Raw genomic sequence first — 20,797 nt, 5'->3', positions numbered from 1 at the left:
GTGGAGGCAGTGAAGGGCATCGTCTATATTTGGGAGCGGGTAGACGTCCTTCTTAGTAATTTTGTTCAGATGACGGTAGTCCACACAGAAGCGCCACGTGCCGTACTTCTTAACCAAAATGACAGGTGACGCCCAGGGACTCGAAGAAAGCTTAATGATGTTTTTATCTAGCATTTTATTCACTTCACTTAGAATTACTCGGCGTTCCGATGCAAAAACTTGATATGGTCATCGGTGAATAGGCGTAGCATCGCCAGTAGAAATCCAATGCTGGACCGCGAGCGTCTGGCCTAAAGGGCGATCGTTTGAAGTAAAAGATATCTCGGTAGGACGATAATACTTTGCAAAGGCTGTCAGCCTGCGCAGAGAACAGGTCCACCGCAACCATTTTCTTTATGTTGGCATCGATGCCCGAGGCTGGTGCGAGGGGCATGCTAAGCTCAGAAGAACCATCGCTTGATAAAGCTGCTACATGATGGTCGCCGAGACAATCAACGTTGACGAGGCAAATACCTTGCAATAGGATTTGCTTTCCCAATCCAAAGTTAAAGATAGGCATGCGAGTATGGTTAGCAGTAACAGTCAGAATGCTGTGAGGCACGGTGACGTCATACTGTAGTGGAATGTTGGGCAGGCGAGTGACGAGGTACTCGCCATCAGGAACAGGTGGACAACACAACAGTTCAGTATAGGCTGTTGACTTCGATGGCAGGCGAATAAAGCAGGTGGGGCGTAAGCGGCACTGGGGTGCGTTAGAAGGTTCTATGAGAATCGGCACCTCAAGGCAAAGGGTACTGGCAGAGCAGTCAATAAGAGCAGAATGCGCAGAGAGAAAATCGAGTTCGAGAATTAGGTCATGGGGCAGTGAGCAATCACGGTGAAAAGGACAGGAGTGTGATGGCCGGCAACGCTGACACATGCCGTACATATGCTGATGATAGGCACAGTACCGCCATCCGCAACGCGACCAACGCGTGCTGACGCTGGGGTGAAGTGCTTTTTCAGTCGTCTTCGGAAGGCAGCACTTATAATATAATAGAAAGATGTGCTCCTGCATCGATGAGTGCAATGACAGATGTAATGGTTGGAGTCGGGCATGAAATAGATGGTAGCTGGCCCATGCGGTCATCAAACTTACCCACGCTGAGGACGTTATTGAAGGGAGAGACTTGTTCTCATCAAGAACGAGGAATCTGGGATTTATTTACAGTATCTGCATGAGAATGTTACACTTCATCAGTCTACAAGACTGAAAAAGGAATGCACCCTGAAGAGCTGCCAACAGCTCCTTAAATACACTGTCCTCCCGAAATCCCTAGGTGACGGAACACAGCAGTTCACCGCCCACCAATTCGGAGCGTCCAAAGTCATCATAACCAACCCGCCTTTGAGGGGCAGGGTTTACGCACACACTTCTGCACAGGTTGCACTGACCACACCGAGGTGAGAGGGTTTTCGCAGACACTGTGCTTGACCCGAGCAGGCGCCTCTTTATCCCAGAGTTGACCCTGCAGTCAGTGGCCGCCGCATCTGTCTGTTGACTGACGCGCGAGACGGGTTCAAAGCTGCATGAGACGGCACCACAAAATATCTTCCAGGAGCTCCCCTGCTCCAAGCAGACCTTCACGGTGTACACGCTAACAATACTTGCTCCGCCCACTGTGTCTAGCCATCTCGGCGCCCTTCCGTTGGGGACGCGGCGCATCGTCCTCCTTACAAAACCAGTCGCCGCCACAGCCATGGTGGCGCCGATGGGCTGGGGACTGATGTCTGGTGGTCCTTTCAAAGCTAGTCGTCACAGCAGACCTGGTGGCGCCTTTCCGTCAGTCCCTTCCTCAAAGATCGCCAGCCCCCGCTGGTCGAACGTAACACAGGATACCTGTCAATGCCAAGAAAGTTTTGGTTCGTAGGTAACATGAGCAGAGAATTTGAGGGCAGGGTCGACAACACAGCTTCACCTCCAGAAGCTGTAGTGCCTAGTTTTTTGGCTGCATCCAGGAGGCGATAGGCGGCGAGGAGAAGTGACGGGCCTGGGGCGAACGAGACTGATGGCGTTGAGGTGAGGGCGAGTGGCTGTAGCGAAGGTTCGGAGGTGGAGCATCAGTGGCAGTGGGTTCTAGACGGGTGGCATAGGGAACAGTAGGTCCAAAGGTGCAGGAATAAGCGCAGGTGTATGTCTGAGGAGGTGTATGTCCATTGGTTGCGGCAGTGACGAGCGACGTGGTCGATGCGACAGCAGTGGAAGCAGATCAGCTTGTCATCAGGGGTACGCCATTTGGACGGGTTGCGATATGTGGCAGAAAAGGAGTGCCAGGGACGAGGAGGGCCGCTAGAGAACGGGGGAACGCTGGGTTGAGTCGTTAAACACACAGAGTTCAGACCCACGTTCTCAAATTCCTGTCTGACGACGGCCTGAATCCTGGCAATTGTGGGTGCTGGCGGGTCGAGAGGTGTCGCGGAGAAGGCTGGCCAACAGGTGGCCTCGAGCTGGCGGCGAACAATACGGGTTAGGTCATCACAGGTGGTCGTCTGATGTGGTCGACCCTCACATGTCGACTTAGCAGCAGTGTTGGGTAGCTGCGTGATGTGGTGTGTGACACGGCAGCTCTTAGCTTATTCAAGGCGACGGCATTCATTTATCATGGCGCTGATAGGAAAGACGTTGCCGAAAACAAAAAATTGAAAGCATCGTCGGCGATGCCTTTTAGCCACCTTTTCTGCTGCAGGCATAGTATCGTGGGCTTTGTGGCAAAGAGCCAAGACGTCTAGGATGTATCGAATGTATGGCTCTGTAGATGTCGGGACACAAGGCGCAAGAGCCTTTCTCGTGGCAAACTTGCGCCTGAAGGGGTCACTGAACAGTTCTCGTAGCTTTACTTTGAAACTGTCCCAGCTAATTATCTCGTCATGTGTTTGGAGTCACACACGTGGGGTGCCACCGAGATAAAAGATTACATTAGCAAGCATAATTGTTGGATTCCACCTGTTATTAGCACTGGCGCATTCATAGAGCTTGAGCCATTCATCAACGTCCTGTCCCTCCAGGCCACAGAAGAGACCAGGGTCACGATGTTGGGCAACCATGACGATAAGAGCAGTCGGACAAGCTGAAGCCGTTACAGATGCGGTCTCGTCACCGGGAGGTATGGTGACAAGCTCGATATGCCGACCACTTCGGAGTGCCGTGACGAGGACGGGGATCGCTAACCTCCACCAGAATGTTGCACAGACACAGACGAAATACAGAGATGAAAGAGGCTATTTACATGCTATTTACACTGGAGCCAGACAGCCAGGCCGACACTCGCTCACGCCATGAGCCCAGACACACTTCATCTCTTCCTCGCAGCGGCTCGTCTCTTGAGCCTCTCTCGATGAGATCGTAATAATACGAATGTCTGTACTACATAGTGTGGTGTGTAGTGCATGGCATGGTACGGTAGATGGAGAGAGACAAGAAAGAATGTGCACGCAGAGGCGAATTCTGTACTGGATGGAAGACAACGTTGAAGAGCGTCCAGCACGTGAGCACGCAGCACTAGAAGAAAAGAATAAAAGGAAAAGGCATCCAATCAGAAGAAAACACGGAGCTTCCAGGGGCCAATCAGGAAATAACAAATCGAACAGAGCGGCAGAAAAGCGAGGTGCGCTGGCAGAAGAAGGGAGAGTTCCAGGAAGCGACGCCAAGAGAACGTCGGCCACCGGACCGGGAGTTCAAGACCGGCCGGCAGGTTCCGGACCCGAGCCACCAGGACTTCAACCAACCGGGACCTCCTGCCAACCCGTTCCTGGGCTTCGCCACTCTACCCGATCATGAACTGCTGCTCGAAACCGGCGAGTTTCTGCGCTCATGGGCAGAACGAGAGCAGTTGGGCTATGGGCCTGAGTTCTACGCCCAGCTGCCTGACCAGAACGCCACCACCATCTGCCGCCGCCTGCCTTTCCTCTTCAAACTGGAGCCACTACACTCTGGCCGCCTATTCATCTACCGATCCCATCGACATTGCGGTGACACATTACATTTTTTTCTGTTTTCCAAATCTCCTTCACTAATGAGAAATTTCGCAGCATCCCCCCTTCAAGTATTTATTGAAGAAAACCTTCAATCAAGAATTCATTCATGCTGATGTAATTATGCAATGAATTACAGAACTTCATTCAACTTCCTTGAACAATGAATAAAGAAATTAAATGGAAACCGTTAGTCAGTTGGACTACACCTTAACGTGCAACATAATTGGTGGATGTATATCCATAATTTATTTCCTTCCATGTCCAGTTAATGTCCAGTCCAGTTAATTTCATTGATCTCAGAAATTTTCTAATTTTTGTTTGTGCTTGCATTACTATGACCACAGCTAAAGTAATGCAAGGCGGCAAATTATTCACTGCTGCCAAAAACCTAAATTTTTTTTTTTTGCCACTTGTCAGCAGCATCGCAAGTGGAAAACTGCTTAGCAAGATATGTATCTAGCAAATACATATGCAGTTGGCATCTTCATAACAACAGAGAGGTGGATCATGCTACACTGAGGCTCAAGGGCTAACTGGACAAACCTAGCTGAGCTAGACAAGGGTGGACCAGTGCATGGCACTGGCTCGGATCAGACCAGGGAAAAGTGTCCATGCAGTGCTCTACTTTTATGCAATGTTTTCAAGTACTGAAAATTCATCCTTAAAAATTTCTTGGTCATGCAAGCATACTATGCTCTTCTATGTCCATCACAGTTGCGTCTCATTTTCACAACTACCTAAGCTTTATAGCTCAATATAGCTGTAAAAATAAGGTATACTGAAGCATACACTAATGTTTTGTTTGTGTGTTCCTGTCGTATGTTGAAAGGCAACATTTTGGTTGCAAGGCGACTTTCAGTTGTTTTGCCTCGGTACCATGACAATGACGTATTGTTAAAAATTCATTCAACAAGAGAGATAGCAGTTGATGCCACAACGTCACGCTTACCTTTTAAGTAGCCGGAACACATTTTTACACAAAATGAATTCGCCCAAGGCGCACGATCACCAGGTCACTACAGATGTTGGTAATTAAAGCACTATTTATTTCACACAACTGTGGCACCTTCCTTGCAACTGTTGCATCATCCTTTCCTTAAATTCATTTCTTTTTCACACGGAAGGGGTGGTTTGCATAAAATTAAAATATCCTGATGCACAAAAATACGGAGCAGTAAAGAAAGGTAAAGCGGCAGATGAGCAATATTCTCGCTCCAACGTAGTGACAAATGAGCTGCTGCAAATGCTTCTTAACAGTCATGCTTTAACGGTGCGAGTGGTGCCTGCACTATGTTTAGAAAACATTTACGATGCACTACCGATGTTTTGCTTCGTTTAACATGCGAAAGGTAAACAGCGCGACTCTGCTGTTATACTCTGCGTTGTCGCAAACTAGTGAAAGGCGTCAAAACGCATATACAACGCGGAAATGGATAAAGTAAGGCTATCAAAAGCTCACTTTAAATGCAAATCGGAGCGTCGAACCTACGCGTCTTGTTGGAAAGACGAAGCGAGTGCTCTTCAAAACGCAATAAACAATGGCCACATATCGATTTATCAATAAAGACCGTTATAAAACGCTTCTGTGTACTGGCGGTGCAAAAAATAGAAACCGTTTGAAGAATTTAAACCATTAAAACTGGGACTGAATCCTTCAATGACACGGACGTCCTGCAACAAACCAATGGAATAACTTCCGAGCACGGAAAACAAGATTAACGCTTACAAAAAAAAAATGGTTTTGCTAGTTTCTGTTTCGGTTTCTGATGCATGAAGCGCCACCTGCTTCCTGCAAAAAGTGCCATGGCAGCTTCCTGTTTACTTTTCGAAGTTGGCGTAACTAACGCAGCTGAGTCTCGAAGCTTTCGTGTGCCGTTAAGCATAACGCAATGTCATTAAATAGATGCTGTGTGTATTTGTGGAGCCTCTAGAAAGTCCTGCATCGATACGTGTGTGTCTTTGTACACGCGCCATCTCTGGAGGTAAGCAAACCCCTCAGCCAGCTTGCGCCGACCTTCGTTGCAAGGGCAATATTTGTAATTTAACTACATGCTTTATCGGTATACAACTGCCACTTTCTTATTGGCCTGATGAAAAGTGGTATTGAAACCACTACATGGGTAATACCGTAATCTTAATCTCTACCGTAATCTACCGCAATCTTAACCTGCGTTTTCGTTTCCTTCAGTTCTAGTTCGATTTCAAAACAAGATCCCATTTGTTGGTACTCATCGTTCATTATATGCTTAGCATGTTGGCCTCGCCCGATTTGTCCAGAATAATATATATATCATCGCCTTATAACAGACACGTCGGTATCGGAGAAACTCGCAGGTGGGTGTGCCGTTTTCACTGCCTAAAGTACGCATGAACGACGTAGATAATGACATCTAGTGATTCATAAATAACTTGGAGTAAAGAAATGCTGTGTTGCTGCGAAATTTTAGTAAAAACAAAGCAAAGATACGCCTGAAATGTTTTTCAGTGAAATATTTGTGCACATATTTGGGGACGTCTTCTGAAACGTTCCACTTCGGCGATAGTTTGCCTAGGCAACAATTTCGCCTTCAGGCGCGCGCTGAGATGATAAGATTGCATAACAAAATACAAATTGCATAGCAAAATACAGCGGTGACTACCAGCTGATGCTTTTTGCGGGAATTACAATATATGTAGCAATCAAAATGCAAGAAAAAGTAGCAACAGAAAAAAACAAATTAAACACCTGTGAGTTTACTCAACCATGCACTTGTGCATATATATGCGCTCACAGGTAGTTCTAGCTTTCTTTTATTATGTCCGTGTTTTGCTGCACTACCCAGATACCATTCCATGATGACCGACCAACAAGCCCATATTGCCACCCTTGTCGATTTCATTTCTAGTACAACAGGCTTTTTTCAATATGTTCCTCGGGATTCCGGGCATACTGTTGCCCTCATTGCCATGGCTGCCAGCAGCATGTGTGTCCTAAGGTTCTGTATTCATAACAAGCAGCTTTTACAGGATATAAAATCGTTGTTTACTGGTTGCGCACTATTCGGATGTCGGTCATGGAAAAAGAATTTTGAAGATTGTATGTGCTAAACAACTTCAGCAGGCGTGTCTCCACAGAGATTACCTCAGCGTGCAGATGTTTGATCAGTATGAGCCGTGCGTCGCAAGGAACCTTCTGTGGAGGCACCTGCACTTAGCTGATCAGGTCACCAAGTTTCTTTGGCAACCTCAAATAAGACTACTACGGGCTCATGTGAACAAGGATTGACAGAAAGCAACAAGTGATGTCTATGTTTCTGAAGGTTTCATCCTACCCAACAGTGTGTGCAAAGTTCTTGGCCTCGGTCCAAAATTTGCCCAAGCTACCAGCTGGACTAAACCGGAACTTCCCTGTCCGTCATAAGTAAAGTGTCCAGAAGAGCCCCGTAAGAAGATGGTGTGAGGATGAACTCGGAAGGTTTAGATGCCCCGTTGTGATGCAAGCCCCAACCTTCCAAGTTACCTGTAAAATGTGTAGTCTTACCTGAAGAGCAATTCATTGTGTGTCATACCAGCTGACAAAGAGCGTGGTTTCGCAGTTTTTTCCTTTAAATGTTTCTTGGAGAAAGCCAGTCAAGCAATTTCTGCAGTGTTCAATGAGCGTAAGGATGTATCACTTATGAAAGTAGCAGCGAAACCAAGTGAAATTTACAGAAAGTTGAATCTCGATAAACTAAGCAAAAGTTCAAAGATGTAATTTTTAGTAAGTGCACAAAGAGGATGTTCCTTTTCGGGTCATAATTTCCGAAAGGGGTACCTGGCAGAAGCAAGCTGCCCCGTACCTGGTTTCAAAGCTGAACGTTAAAGAGATTGATGACCAGTTTCTTGTAAAAGGTTCTAACGAATCCTTGATTTTGTTAGGTTTCACGGCAAAAAGGGCTTCAAGGCCTTCTCAGCTAAGGTCAAAGAATTATATTATTCTATCCTGCTCAATGACCTTATTCAATGTGTCGAGGATTGTATTGACAAATATGGCGCCGTAAGGTTTTCACAGGAAGCAGGTTGTTTCAGTAGAAGGGTATTTAGAATTATGGTGTTTTTACATGTCGCCAACCTTTGCACAGTGGAACAATAGGCTGCATCTGCAGAAGAAAGGCATTTGCATAGGGTTGTGTCTGGCTCCCGTCTTTAGCAACCTATATTTAGCACAATTAGATAGACACATATATGACCACCTCACGGGACTAACAGTTTTTCAGCGGGCTTTTAGACTGGTCAACAATTTTTTTCGTGTTTCTGGATTTCCCTAGTAATAGTTTTCTAGAAAAATGTCCCGATGTCTAAGATTTTTTGCAAGTGTTTGAGACCTCTTGAAGTGACTTTTGAAGTGCAATACGTTTCAGTTTCTTGACTTTCAGTTCATCTCTACTGATACTAGTAGGACTTGCTGGGCTTACAGTCCATGAGCTAAGAAACCCAATTTCATTCAGCCCATTTGAATTTGGTGAAGAGGGGCATAACTAATAGAGATGTCTTTCTGCCCACTGCTGCGCATGTGGATGTAGGCCGAAATTCAAAAGTTTTATTGTTGCAAAACACGGGGACCATGTTACACGTGAGATAATCAAAGCGGGAGAAATTCTACGTTTAAAGGATAGTTGCATAAGCACCCCTCTATCGCTCTCACTGACAAGGAGATCAGTTACCTCGGGCTATCACCACGTTGAATTTTGTGTGGCTTTGTCGTGGCGTTCTAAGCATGGCTGGTGGGCTATTGTGTGACTGTATAAATAGCGATGCTTTATGAAAAGAAAAGAAACAGTTGGAAGTTCAGCGCTTGGTTCTCTCTTCTATTCCTTCTGGTGGCTTTGCGCTGTTAACCTGACTTTGAAGCATAATTTATCAACAAGCCCAATCTTACACCCTTCATAACTAACATGTGTTTCAAAAACGTCCTAATGAAAACCACTTTCCAGCAATCGGCTGCAAGTCTTAAGGAGGCTGGTTACCCTAACCACGTGTTGGTGTCGGTGGCAGAAAGGCTGCTCAAACAGGAACTTTCGAGACGATGCCTCCATGCAAATGCAAGAGCTAGCAGCCTTGACCAGGTGAAAACTGCTGTGATTCCGTATATACACCAGATATCACATAGCCTGAAAAAGATAGGACGCCAAGGTAATGTGCGGGTGTTTTTTCAGCTCCAAATAAGCTAAGCACCTTGTGTAAAACCACTAACCCAATAAGGACAAATAAGCCGGTTTGTGGTAGCATTGCAAAGATGAGTTCGTCGGATGCGCTGTAGGAGTGTTCTATCATATTCCACTGTTATGCGGTAGATGCTACATAGGCCAAACCAGAAGATGCATTAATGAACACTTAAGAGAGCACAGAAATATAGTGTATCAGGTGACGATTTTCTTGCTTTGCATTGCAATACATGTCCATGTCGCCCTCTTCTAAATGACACCGCTATTATATACAGGGATAAGCGCAAGTGTGTAAGATTAATAGTAGAAACTGGGCAAATCCTATCGGCCGCTAACCAATGTATCAGCAAACTATCACTATCATTGTCCGTGAGAAAGTTAGATTATTTGCGCATGCCATGAAAGTTGACTGCATTTGCAATGGGTCATTTAGGTTTCTTGGTGTTTTCTTGTTGTACCGGTTTTAGACAGTGTGGCTCTACTCAGCCATATATACAGTCGACTTCCATTAATTTGATCATCTTTCTGGGATTTTACTTGCCAAAACCAGTTCTGATTATGAGGCATGCCCGTTAATTCGATCCTCACGGGACCATTGAGACTGGTCGAATTAAACAAAAGGCATAAAAAAACATTGAAACATGCCATTGCTTCACTTTGTAGTATTTGCCTTTAAAATTAACTTTGGCTGCGTTTCAGTTTAGCGCTACACCTGCAACCATCAACAGCTACCAACTCGCCCAGTTTACTATTTTTCTTAATGTTAGCTTCACTGCAATACAGCCATGTTATGCATAGAACCATACCAAGCAGGGAAAGGTACCATTGTTGCAAGACAGCGCGTGTTCCCTAATTTACATACATGCACATGTGCAGTCTCCAGTCACAGTATGAGCACCAAGATGCCTAATAGGTGTATGGGCAGGCCTTCAGAGTTTGATATATTCACACTCTTTTGTTCGCTTTTAACATCTCCTCGGCTTAACGCAGTTTTTTCAACTTACTGCCTTCCTTTTGCTAGCTTTCCCAAAACACGATTGTTTTCCACTTCTCTGTGCACGGCACATTTACTTAAAGAAGACGTACTAGGCCTCATTAACGGTCTCATATAGGAGACATGTATGGAAGGTGAAAAAAGGACTCAAATCACCACTGAAACGTAAGAAACAGCTCTGAATGGCTGCCACTATGCTTATTAGGTGGCTAGGTTCTCCTACTGTGACAGGAAACTGCATGCCTGTATAATCAAGGAACACGTGCGATGTCCTGTGACAGTGGCCCTTTTCCATTCTCGGTATGCTTCACCACAGTAAGTTGCATATGCTTCAGTGCATAACACGGCTGTATTTGGGCGAATCTGACCAGTGAGGTTCGAACTATCCGACGAAGGCCAATTTTGAGATTGAAATAACAGAAATGTATTTCATTAAATAAAAAACAATCATCAGCAAACAACTTTATTTAAAAGGGGTGACTGTCTACTTCTATATCATTAATACATATTAAAAATGACAAGAGGCCAAGCATGCTGCTTTGAGGAACACTGGAAGTAACTGGCACTTCATGGGAAGGGCAATCGCTTATGCTGACAAATTGTTTGTGCTTAGTTAAGTATGCAGAGATTCAGCCAATTAAGTATGGCAGAAGATTTGCCATTTAGAGCTTCTCAATTAGAGTGTCAAACAAGCTCAAATGCTTTTCTGTCTGCAATACAGGAATATGACATCAATCTGGCCAGGTTTATCAAGAATGCTAGCAAATGCTTGCATGTATAAACCCATGATCCAACTTCCAATAAATCGTTGAAAGTACCACTTGTGTGTGTCTCTTCTCTCGTCTGTCTTGTCTATGGTTTCTGCGCTAAGCACTAAAAAAATGTTGTACCAACAATGTTAAAAGTCCACCCTTGCAATGTAAAGTTTTTTTTTTCAAGAATACTCCACACTTCTCTGAAATGTGAACATATTTGTTATTCAATATTCAATAGGTCAGTTTCGTCAAATATCCATATTTAATTCTATCCAGAAATATCAGAATATGAAAACACCTACTACATATAGGCCTTGAGTGGAGCAGTATGGCCTTAAATTCGTGTAACCAATGCTACTTACAGGGAACAAGAGGTGAGTCTGGGGTTTTATGTGCAAAAACAACGACATGATTATGAAACACACCATAGTGGGGGATTAATTTTGACCACCTGGAATTCTTCAATGTGTACTCAATGCATGCTAAACAGGTGTTCTTGCATTTCTTCCCCGTGGAAATGCAGCTGCTGCAGTCGGAATTTGATTCTGCACCCTTGGGATTAGCAGCACACAATGCCAAAGGCATTATGGGGGGTTTTGAAACTCAAGAGGTGGAAAAGAAACCGCAGCAAGCTTTAGAAGAGATGTTTTTTAGATTGTTTGACACATGTAATGCCAGTCACAACCAGGCCTCTGGTCAACTGATAAGTTTGTAAATGAAAGTGACTGAAAGGTGATAGTGTCTGCCGCGCCAAGATGACATCAGGAACATGTTCACATTGTCCAAATGATAATTTTTACAGCCTCAATTGAGAAAAATCCGTTGGCTGCCTAAAGGCGAGACATCCTTACTGCGCGACTAGAAATTACTAAGCAAAGCAAAAAAGTACCTGCTGTATATGTCCGCTCAGGAACTGCAGTTCCCTTTGAGAATGGTCACCACATGCACCCGACTTTCTCCCTAAAGATCCCAGTATGTGTAATTATTGACAGAAAGGAAGATTTGATAACTTCTAATTGCGTGTTCTCCAATTGAATACAAGTCAAATGGTCAACAGCTATTTGATTTACATTTGACATTTTGAACATTCGCACAGCACAAATATGTACTCCAGCCATACTCGAGAAGAATACTGTAAGGTCGCTCTGATTGTTCGTGTTCTTAAGTGTTACGAATCGGCCGTGTGCTTTGTGCATAGAGAGGGGGTTCACTTCCCCCCCCATGTCAGCGGGGCGACAGTTGCTGTGTTATGTGGGGTCACAGGCACTGCGCGGTGTTGGGTGACGCGTCGCGGCAGGCGCCAGGAGGGCGAGTGCCGGTTCCGTGAAGTCGGTATTGTGCGCACGGTGTTGGCAGTCCGCCGACGGTCACACAGACCAGCCTTGAAAGGGACCGCTGTACAAGGTATTGTGGGTCTGGCGCCCGAGTGCCTGACTAATTGGAGGCGCCGCCGAGGCTAAGAAGGGCTTAGCAACTCTGACCCCGTGCCGCATGCAGTGAGCATGGACCTAATCTTCTACGCGTCCGGAACGCAATCGCCAGCCTTTTTGTTGGGTGCGACTGCCTATGTGGTGTCGAAGGCCAGCTTACAGCGCACGCTGTAGGAATGTGGTGCACACGTAAAGAGTGCATTCGGACGACGGCGTCTTGGAAACACGCTCTCGGAGAACTTTGTCTTGTAGACAATAAGTTTGAAGGACAAGGAGGGCCATCCGTCTCCCACACGGCCAAACTTTGAGTACAGCGGCATTACGTGGTGTCGATGCCCCTGCTTCCGAGACATTTGCGGCCTAGACGCCGTTGGGATTTGAGGCGGTCTAGCAATAACTTGTTCGGGCCTGGCGTGTTTTGCTGAGCCCGTGAGCCCGTCACTAACTACGGAGAAATGAGAGGGCAACGGAGTTTTAGGGAAGAAGGAAAAGAGCTTTGTTTTCCAATATGTTTATTTTTAAGAGTAAGCCCATCTCTGTGGGTTGTGGGTTAACAAACGGTTGACTCTGATTGGCAACTGAACCTGTGGGACGGGCCAACGGCCCTACCGACTTTTTTTCTTTGTATATTTGGGCTATAAAAATCGGGACGACATGCTGTCCCTCAGACTGGGCTGAAATCAGGATTGCTGATAGATCAGTGAGCCTCCGTACTATGTACGTTAAAACGAGTCTGGGCTCTAACAGTCATTGAGACAGTAGAAAAGTGAGACTTTGTTTCTCAATTGTTCAAATTTGTAATGTATTTGTTTTACCTGCCATGTATATAGAAAAGTTTACGTATAAATATTTCTTGTACATCTGATATCATCGTTTCCTGCCTGCGTTTGATCAACAACTGCCGATCATCATCCGAGAAGCTTCAAGTGCCAACGGTGAAGCGAGGACGGAGAACGAACGAAACTTTACTAATACCATCAGTGCAGATAGTGAAACACCTGACGAGTAGGGAAAAAAAAGCTTCGTTTTCAGGGCTCTGAAATTATTTTGAGTTTTGTGCAAGTGCAGTAGCGTACCTACTGTAGATCATCAAGGGTTCAGCATTAATATATCTGCTCTTACCAACACTAACAATACGAGATATTCCTCTAACAATTCTTTCCTTCCTCAAATAAACACTAAATTAAACCACCCCATATTAAAGCCTGCCGCACAACATTAACATTCAAGAGAGCTATGAAGAAATATTTACTATCGACAGTACTGGCTACAGACTCATTACTATGAACATATATTATATACAAATTTATTTTACCACTTTCAGTGCTTCTGTATTTGCCTAATGTATCGCTTTTATTCTCTATATCCCATTGTCTTTATTCTTTCCTTCCTTATATTTAGAAATTTTAAGCTTTTTGTCACACAGTATATATTTCACTTGTACTTTGCATATTGTAAGCACATTTTTGTTTCTAATTATCTCGTACATTAACCTTGTGTTCTTTGATATGTGTCATCCCTATGTTTCCATAACGTGCCAATTACTACATTTTTATTTATTCATACACAGCATCTATTTCATTTGCTTGTATTTGTAAGCACCTTCCTTGTATTTGATTACTCACTTCATTAACTTCATGTATTCTGATGTGTATCACTGCTATGTTGCCATAATGTATTAATTACTATATTGTTAAACTACTAATAGGTCCCACTGACAGTTTTTGTAACTCCGGGACCTCCTTCTGTACTAATGATGAATGATGAAATAAAATTTAGGTATTCTGCATCAATTGTGTAATTATTAGGTATTAAACATCACCATTGCTAGATGTCATAGCGGCACCACTCCCCAGGTTTTGAGCCACCTCTAGTAGAACGAACAAGTGATCTTTTTTCATGAAGTGGATTGGCTTCCCACTTGACATCATTAAGAATGCACAAAGCAAGCTTCCTCATTTAGCTTATTTTTAGTAGGATATGAAGGCATAGTAATTGATGTACCTGTAAAAGTAAACACACTAATGTAAGACATGTAGATGTTTCTTGAGTCCGATGGTAGACTTGCCTGAGATAGCAGATTGTCTGCCACTGTTATCTACACACATACTATCGACTAAAAAAGTTTACGGACCACGGGATCTCAGAAAACGCTAAATATCCGAGCAGCCTTTAAAAGTACCCAGTAAAACCGAACATCACAATGTTCGCATATACTAGTAGAGGCTGGAAATGGGAATACCAGGCTTCGTTTTGAGGCTGCGGAGATATTCAGCTTTTTGTGAGATCCCTTCATTCGTTAACTTTTTGGGTCGATAGTACATTTGTATGTGTGTGGTAGGGAAGGTATGAATTAGAGAGTTTCTCCAAAAAAGCGGGGCTTTGCTATAGATGTGCCAGGCTGTAGATGTGCAGGCAAAGAGTGAAAAAGAATGCAATGTTTAATAATAGCACAGTGACGACAGCAAGCAAAGCAAAGCAGCAGAGAGGTACACGTAGTTACCCGCCGTGGTTGCTCAGTGGCTATGGTGTTAGGCTGCTGAGCACGAGGTCGCGGGATCGAATCCCGGCCACGGCGGCCGCTTTTCGATGGGGGCGAAATGCGAAAACACCCGTGTACTTAGGTTTAGGTGCACGTTAAAGAACCCCAGGTGGTCAAAATTTCCGGAGTCCCCCACTACGGCGTGCCTCATAATCAGAAAGTGGTTTTGGCACGTAAAACCCCAAATATTATTATTATTAGGTACATGTAGTGGCAAAAACTTGCACTGTACCTATTGCACTTATATTCTTGTACTGCAGGTGAGTGCAGAGAGTAAGTTACCGCGACTGCACACTGTACAAAACATAAGCGCTCTATGTAAACTTCGTTTTGAGGCCATCATCACCACAATAACAAAAAAAAAGCTGCATCTCTAAGTCATACGGGAACACACTAGGTTCAAGTAAACTGCAAGTAGCCAACACTACTGTCACTGTACGATGTCGTGTCCAATGAGGCAGGACATAGCCAAGGCCACATAGAATAAAAGTGACATTGGAGAGAAAAGGCTTTAGAGGAGGGTAATTTTTAACCACTTGCAGCTCTTTATATAGCATGGTGACATGAAGCTTTTTTTGAGTAACCATTCGAGGAGAGATACTGTGTACGTGTAGGTAACACACCAATAAAATAGTTTCAGGGACCCTTTGGGTGATGAGGTTAACATTTAGTCTTTTTTTCTTGATGCACCCACAAGGTTCTGTTACATATGTACAGTTTTTCCGTGAACAATTTTTTTTTCCTTATCAATTTGTGTTGTACCTGTTTTTTCACCAACAAACTTCCAGTTGTGAATAGGTGCTCGTGTGTGTTCCTTAATTTCCTTGTATGATTTGGTTCTGTTTTCTTTAACTTCAGTCTTTCCTCAGCGGCAATGCTGATGTCATTGTTATTGATTTCTAGTGCTTTAAGCTAATATGGCCAGTCCTACACAATAGACAAAGAGTGAAAGAAATGCACAAGATATGCATGCTGGGATGTGAAGTGATTGCTTACGATGGGGCAGGGTGGACATCTTAGGGATTGATGGCTGGAACAATGTAATAATTATTTTCTTTTTCACTTTTTCTCATTGGTCTCAGCAGCATTCTGCTTACATTATCATCAGCAGGTCTACCAGTAAATGATAAGCAAATTCTGACATTATACCAGCTAATAACTGCCTTGCTCAAGATGGACAACTGAGCTATTTCATGATAGGAGTGTTTGAAAACTTGCATCAATACTGACTGAACGAAATGCTATTTTGCTTCAGCTACCTAGAAAGAACTAGCATTAGTGGGGTTGATCTCTTGATATGTCTTATGGTAAATGAATGGAGGTGCATTTGCCCATTTAGAATGAGAATAGTGGAAATTAATGGGACATTGAAAAGACACTTCAACATTCCGATGGTTGTTACAATTATGAAGGGCATGACAGTTCCCGTAGCATTACTGTTCTGCTTACCATTTAAAGGTTACCAGCTTACTGCTGTGGTTTGGACATTAAACTCTACATTCGACCTCACATTGGGCATTCTTGTTGCACCTGCCTTGAACCCCACCCTTTCCATGCATATGAGGTGTGTTGAAAAAGAAACCGAACTTTTGCTATAACAGCTTTGCTGCTTATGGTACAACATCTTAAGTGCTGTCCCCTTCAAAATAGTCCCCTCTACTGGCAATGCACTCTTCCCATCTTTTCTTCCATTTTTGGAAAGCCTCCTGGAATGCAATTTCTGGAATGGCATGCAGGTCTCTTCTTGCATTGTCCTGAATCTCCTCTACGATTTGGAAAGGGTCTAGGTCCGGAGAATATGGTGGGTGGGGCACAAAAGAAGTGTGGTGTTTCGCTAAGTAGCTGCGGACAAGGAGCGACATGTGAGCCAGGGCCTTGTCATGATGCAACATTCAAGCCTGATTTTCCCACAATTCAGGCCTCTTACTGCACACAGAATCTCTCAAACATGCTAGGGTTCCCTGGCAAACTTTGTTTACCACCTAACCATGTGGCACAAATTCCTGATGGGCAATGCCTTTGCAGTAAAAAAACACAACCAACATCACCTTCATTTTTGACCGACTCATGCGTGCTTTTTTTGGACGAGGAGAACCTTTGGCCACCCACTGCGACGACTGCACTTTCATTTCAACATTGTAGGCATAAACCCATGTCTCATCGGCTGTTATGATGTTCTTAAGAAAGTTTTCATCGTCAGTGGCAGTGGCAAGCATTTCCTGGCTGATTTCAACACGGGTCTGCTTCTGTGCACCAGACAACAAACGTGGCACAAATTTTTCACTGACACGACGCATCCCTAGTTTGTCACTCAAAATTTCATGACATGATCCTACGCTGATACCCACTTCATCAGCGACTTCTCAAACAGTCAAACAACGATTTCCACAAATCACAGTTCGAACTCTCTCAATGTGGTCATCATCTGTGGATGTGGAAGGTTGTCCAGGCTTGGGATCGTCACCGACTAACATTCTTCCCTCTTCAAAACGCTTGAACCAACCATAGCACTGCGTGCGACTCGCATAGTCCTCCCCGTATGCTTGGCTAAGCAACTGAAAAGTCTCTGTGAAAGTTTTCCCAAGTTTGTAGCAGAACTTCACACACACACACACACTGTTCTTCCAATTTCTTCATTGTCACTTTGGCACAAATCCGAAGAGCAGCTTGTTCATGTGCTCACTTCAGCGGCTGTAGCTCGCCAACTACGGTCAGAGCGAAACACGGCAATGGCAGTTTGTTGTCTAAACCTGCCACTACATGCGCTCAGTAGCCGCAGCGCGCTCCCTCTGCTGATTGGCACACTATTTCAAAAGTTCGGTTTCTTTTTGAACCCACCTCGTATATATTACTGCACACACACACACACAAAAAAAAAAAAAAAAAACTTGAGTCATAAGTGAGCACTGTGCCTGTCCCCTTTTCCAATCAGTTGACACTGTTTTCGTTCTAAATACCTTCTAGGAACTAGGCCCTCAAGAAACTGTCTTGCAAGTGCCCTATATTATCTGTGTTGTACAGTTCAGTTTGTCAGTCAACCTAAATTTAGCATTGTTTATAAATTCTGCTTAAGTGCTTCAAGATTTTATGTATTCTGTACACTTCTACAGGTCAACACCACCACATATTTCATGTAGGTAAAAGTTACTATGCAGAAAATGCTCGTTTTATTTGAAGACCAAGCAGCTTAAGTGATAATGCATGTCCTGGCTAGGTAAAGTTAATGAAAAGTGACCAAACATATTTTTCAAAGAAAGGCTATGTATATGTACTACAGGCAATACAAACCTTTATTTGCATGCCGCTGCTATAGGTCCCATGACCAGTGTGACTTGCTTTCTGTAAGCAGTACAGGCTGTACAGAGCTGTCAAGTCAGCTAGTCTTTAGCCTATCTAGCTTGCTTTCCTGGTGCTTTCATGTATACAAACCAGAAGGCCGCCTTCTACAGTATTATGATGAAGATTATAAACGGTTGCCTGACACTGTGCCTTGCAATGTTCACAGGCATTCGGCTTACCAGGAGACATCATTTGTGTTGGCAACAGTAGGTGAGAGGTAAATAAAAAATAAAGTACACATTAATTTAAAAGCCTTCATCTTCACTACATTGTGCAACATGAGGATGCCTTTCCAAAGGAATGTAGCCAGTGCCATCTGCAAGCACATTGCTCACCAGCTGGAGTGGCTTCATTTCGACATTGGTGACACGCAAAGACATCGTTGTGCTTGAAGTGAGGTGCATGTAAAGCACCACAATCCAATAAAACTGCTCATATTTTATACATGTACTGCGTTTTTGCTCCCACTTTGATGTTGACATGATGAGCCTGAATGCCATCAGCCATCCCATACAAAAACTGTCCCAACTTTCATTCAAATGACTCAACCTAACTGTGATAGGCTAGCAATTTTCTTGTTTGGATATGCTGTTCAGTTTGTGCATGTTATAGTGCAGGCATACCACCAATTGAGTTAAGCATTGTGAAAATCAAGTACACTACATTGCCTACTTAAGCACATGAACATTTAAGCAACAAAATCTTTCTCTGCTCATGCAGTGACCTACAGCTACAAAGGAAGACACAAAGACAGTGCGCACGGGTAGGTAATATCAAGCTTTGATGCAGACATAGTAAGCTGTGGTGAGGAATGAAGTGTAATCTGTGTTTCCACTTCTGCATGAATTTTGTGGAAGTCCTGGAGAGTCAAGGTTTTGTACAGCTACTAATTTATGTATGTGGTCTAATAAACCATTGCAAAGTGAATGTGTGGCATCAGCAACAGATAGCCAGGCACTATCACAAAAAGAAGCAAAATAATGCTAGGTTGTCGAAAGTTGCAGGTTCTGGAGGAGAGAGACAAAAGGACAAGACCGCATCGATTAATTGGACATGACTGAAGGCATGCACGGTATGTCGAGCAAGAAGCAGACAGAAGGAATATTAAAGAAACGCATGAAGGAGAAGCCTGACAGTGTGTGAAGGCAAGAGCATCAAATGAAAAGAAAAATTTGAAGAAAGTAGCAAATGAATGGGGAGCTCAGATGCCAAGGAGCAAGAATTTTCTGCTAGAAATGTTATTGCTGTTGTGCCTTAGCCCTGGTGCTGCAAATGGAAGGTGGAAGAAACAAGTACAGTACAAGTTGAAAAAGTGCTGTGGCAAGAGTGAGCGGCATTAGATCGGTGCCTCATCAAAATGATTGAATTTGCAGTGCTCATCTGCACTCAACAGTGTGTGCTAACCTGTGCTGCTGGAAGTGTGCGAGCTATCTCGAGATGAAATGTGCAATCAGCCAGCTCTTCCGGATTCAGAAAAGACTTATGACCAGAGGAAAATTTCTACAACTACAAGACAGCAACCTGATTTGTTAAATCATATTTTGGATGTTTCCAGTAGAAGCACTTGCACCAACGAAAACTAAGTTGCATTAAAGGTTGGACTTCAGAAAGTGCATCAACACTACACCAACGATCAATGCAATTCCACTCCATGGATAACTTGCCTTGTATGAAAACATTGTTTTCACCTTTTGCTCTCCTGTTCGCCACATAAGCATTGCGGATTAAACAAAGTCTCACTGTTTCGTGCAATGCGTTTGTTACTGGCTGACCACAGAGACGCCGAACAAGTGTACTGGCAGGCATTCAGAGCTATTTCGCATGCGGTTGTAGTGATCTGAGCCCTTGTTTCGCCCACATAGAGCGCCCCGTATATGAGCTAGACATCGTAACAGCCGGGATTATTAACTAGCCAATATCAGTGTTACTGCACAGCTTTCACAAAGGTCTACTGCTATGAAATTGCATGACGACCACTTTTCTTTTGCATACATTTCTTCCGTATTCATCCGCAGGGCGTAGTGTTTTGCCAGTGTGGCTATACAGCTCTCACAACGATCTACGGCTCAGATTGCATGACGACGGTAGTTTTATACTTACAGAGTACAAGATTTACATTCCCACGAACCTCCAAGTGTGCTGTATTCTCAGTTACATTAAGAACTAATGCATCGGCACGGCAGTTAATTCATAAACTGTTTCCGTTCCCGCGATTCCCCTGAAGTGAGTGGTATGCTGACCTTGATCAACGACACTAATGAACAATGCATCGGCACGACGTAATGCTTTGCCACTAAAGTCATCCGAGAAGACACCTCACTTCCAAACGTATCCCCTTGCGACTATAAAATTTAATATGCTACCGTCGCAACAAAATAGAAACAAACTCACCTCGGACGCGGCTTCTTCCGCCTTGCCGGCCACGCATCCTGTCGATTCTGTGCTGCAAGCTCGGCTAGGGACAAACGGAGCAAACGGTTTTCTTCCCCGTAGTACCTAAACGACGAGAAATCTTGAGCACCAAAAGTCCCCACATTTCT

At 44.2% G+C, this 20,797-nt stretch overlaps 1 protein-coding gene and 2 long non-coding RNA genes across 10 annotated transcripts in view; 1 reads left to right on the top strand and 2 right to left on the bottom strand.

The window, feature by feature from the left end:
• LOC139059993 (uncharacterized) overlaps nt 1-3,321 on the top strand; it is a 17,016-nt gene extending 13,695 nt beyond the window's left edge. Inside the window, exon 4 of the long non-coding RNA XR_011514555.1 lies at nt 3,046-3,321. This is a non-coding gene — a long non-coding RNA (uncharacterized lncRNA). The remainder of the gene's footprint in view (nt 1-3,045) is intronic.
• Nucleotides 1-20,797, bottom strand: part of LOC139059992 (uncharacterized) — a 56,533-nt gene that overhangs the window by 26,764 nt on the left and 8,972 nt on the right. The gene's annotated exons all lie outside the window — the stretch shown is intronic.
• LOC135914891 (uncharacterized) overlaps nt 1-20,797 on the bottom strand; it is a 23,598-nt gene extending 2,801 nt beyond the window's left edge. For 2 of the 4 annotated variants that reach the window (XR_011514553.1, XR_011514552.1), the window contains exon 1: nt 20,649-20,797. This is a non-coding gene — a long non-coding RNA (uncharacterized lncRNA). Of the gene's footprint in view, nt 1-15,914; nt 15,949-18,206; nt 18,258-20,648 lie in introns of all 4 variants that reach the window. The other 2 variants (XR_011514554.1, XR_011514551.1) reach the window with 2 other exon arrangements.

This window comes from Dermacentor albipictus, chromosome 5, assembly GCF_038994185.2.
Source record: "Dermacentor albipictus isolate Rhodes 1998 colony chromosome 5, USDA_Dalb.pri_finalv2, whole genome shotgun sequence".
Taxonomy (NCBI): Eukaryota; Metazoa; Arthropoda; class Arachnida; order Ixodida; family Ixodidae; genus Dermacentor; species Dermacentor albipictus.
Note: the sequence above shows the minus strand (reverse complement) of the source record. Positions and strands in the feature narration are given on the sequence as shown.